At 42.3% G+C, this 3,004-nt stretch overlaps 1 long non-coding RNA gene across 1 annotated transcript; it reads right to left on the bottom strand.

Annotated features, from left to right (window-relative positions):
• Nucleotides 1–1,358: 1,358 nt before the first annotated feature.
• On the bottom strand, nt 1,359–3,000 carry LOC102290729. Its single transcript, XR_006054010.1, has 5 exons — nt 2,916–3,000; nt 2,708–2,798; nt 1,979–2,063; nt 1,750–1,883; nt 1,359–1,633 (listed from the first exon to the last, which is right to left on the bottom strand). It is a non-coding gene; the product is annotated as an uncharacterized LOC102290729 (long non-coding RNA).
• Between the last annotated feature and the right edge of the window lie 4 nt (nt 3,001–3,004).

Raw genomic sequence — 3,004 nt, forward strand, 5'->3', positions numbered from 1 at the left:
CTCTAAGTGTTGTAGGACCTCTATGATAAGTCTCTTTTGGTTTTTAGCCCATTCAAGGCCTTGCACTGGTGCCCCATATGGACTGCATATTTTATGTTCCCATGAAAAACTACCGAATGGAAACTAAACACTTTCATCAACTCAAGGAAACAGTCCAGATGTGGACATTGATGCTTTTGAATCTGAGAATTAATGCAGTTGTAACTGGTTGATATTTTACTGGTAGTATGTGTTATTGTTGTCTGCCATTTTTCTTCTTCTTTGGTGGCTAACAAGTCTCACTCTGATTGTTGTAGACAGACCACTCTTACCTCATAACAACCGGCTACTATTTCTTTGTTTATGAAATATTTCACTTTTTCTGGTGACAAAGTCCTATTGACCTTGAATGGAGAGCCAGCCCTCTCTCTCACCTCTCCCTTGTATGTTGAAGGTTGCAAGTTAAATTACAGTGTAAACGTACACGACACACACAGTAAATGTGCTCACTATTATTGCTTTTTATTGACTATTGTGTGCTCAATGAAAACAGTCTGTTCCAGTTCATTTCTCTTTCCTCCCCACTCAAATCTGCCTTCACTATATAGAGCAGGGGTGGGCAACTACAGGCCTCGACTGCCGGTGTCCTGCAGGTTTTAGATATCACCCTGTGTCAACACACCTGAATCTAATAATTAGTTCATTCCCAGGCCTCTGGAGAAGTTCAAGACATGTTGAGGAGGTAATTTAGCCATTTGAATCAGCTGTGTCTAAAACCTGCAGGACACCGGCACTTGAGAAACAAAAAGAGACACCGTCATCAGTCAATCGCCACCATCTGTGGCTCACCTGCATCCCAGTACTGCCCCCTGAGCTCACTGCACCACGTCTACCCTGCAGCTGAGCCAGGGACCAAACTCCTGCCACATACAGCATTGGACATTTTTCACAATGGCTTCTTCCCCTCTATGCTGTGTATTATACACCAACACACTTCAAACATTTTCCCATATACATAATTATTCCATACTGCAGTAATCATGCTCAGCATATGGTAAATGGCCTGCATTTGTATGGCGCTTTTCTAGTCCCTAAGGACCCCAAAGCACTTCACACTACATTCAGTCATTCACACTCACATTCACACACTGGCGATGGCAAGCTACATTGTAGCCATAGCTGCCCTTGGGCGCACTGACAGAGGCGAGGCTGCCGGACACTGGCGCCACCGGGCCCTCTGACCACCACCAGTAGGCAAACATGGGGTTAGTATCTTGCCCAAGGATATTTGGCATGCAGCCAGGAGGCAGCCTGGGATCAAACCACCGACCTTCTGATTAGTGGCTGACCTGCTCTGCCACCTGAGCTACAGCCACCCAGCATAAATGAATTGGAAAGATTTTGACATTGGTATGTTATGTTAAACAAAACATTTTGAGATAAATGTACCTGATGGTGGTTTTATTTTCCCTACTGGTGACTCCCATGATGCAGTGGGGCTCCAGTCACTCCAGGCTCCCTCGCGGTGCCGAAAAATAGACCGCACACGAACTCGTGCCTCGTACCTCTCGCCTTGTATCAGCAAATCTGGCTCCAGCTCTGCCTTGCACTCCTGCTCACACTGAATGCCACGTTTTCTGTGCACAGCAGGATCCTGACACACAGAAACCAGTGCGGGGTTGAGAACGAATCTTGTTTCACATGTGAACTTTCATGATCTCAACTTTATACTTAAACTTGTTCACATTGTGTCATAAAATCTAAACTTACACTCCATGACTGATCCTGCTTCTTCCACTCGACTTCACTTCTGTATGAACTGATCCTTTCATGTTTGGGGACTTGGGACAACCAGGAAACAGACGTGAAGTTGACTTTTGGCTCTGCAGGAGGATTCACCTTTACTGCAAGATCACACACACAGTTGTTTTAATTCACCACGAATAGCTCGCACTGTAAATCACAAAGAGCCAGTATTTATACTGTAGATTACACTCACTGTGACAGGATGGCATGAAGGAAGTGATTACACTCTTCATTTGGTTGCAGCTCAGATTAAGGGACAACTCATGGAAAGACTGAAACTGGAAAAAAATGTTTGAAAAATATTTACTGTTAGAAAACATTGAGTGAGAACAATATAGAAGTCTTTTGTTTGGCAAACTTCAAATTTGATTTAAAGTAAAACAATTGGAGTCACAAATATCCAATCAGATAATAGAGTTGGTAAAAACAAAGAGCAGCATAAAGAGAAGAGATGAAGCTTCTTTTAGACAGAGGATGACCTGAGTGCATCAAGCAGAAGATCTAGTAAAAATAGTTAATGAGATTACTGGTTACATTTGAAAGGAGTGTTATACATTTTTTGAGCTTTCTTGCTGAGAATGACATTACTGAGACCGCTCCATGTCTGTACAGAAGCCATAAAAACTTCACCTTAGTTTCAAATACACAACAGGGAAAAGTAAACCAACCTCTTAGCAGCTGCGCTTATAGTACGAATTTAAACATGCAAGCTGATTTCCCTCTCATCATATGCACAGGATTTTCAGAAAACATAATCTCTGACATTGACCGGATAAAAAACTATTTGGAAGGAGTCAGTGACTGCCCCGAGGCTTTCCGTAGAATATTAGATCTCACTTCTAATTAAAATACAAACTGAGATATAGGATATATGATTTTATCTCGGGGGCTCAGAAATAATTTGATTTCTTTACACACTCACAGTGCTTTTCTTTTCAAAGATCAGGGAGCACTTCTTTAGCGCTGGTCTGGAGACGTCAACAGACTTTAGGTCACAGGAAGCGCTGTAAGAACTGAGAAGAGGAATATTAATTAGATTTTCCTGCAGATGGCGTTACTGATGACATCTATGATTTCTGTTATGTGAGTTTTATGTGTTGAGCTTTTCTCTTTGTGATTGAGGTCCTTACATGTAGCGAGATTTATAGTGAGCATGTATGGTGCATGCAGTGTCATCAGACACGTATCTGCTGTTCCACAAACATGTGATGTTTCTATT

The sequence above is a fragment of the Haplochromis burtoni genome, unplaced genomic scaffold, assembly GCF_018398535.1.
Source record: "Haplochromis burtoni strain Fernald_Lab_line unplaced genomic scaffold, NCSU_Asbu1 Contig_4897, whole genome shotgun sequence".
Lineage (NCBI taxonomy): Eukaryota > Metazoa > Chordata > Actinopteri > Cichliformes > Cichlidae > Haplochromis > Haplochromis burtoni.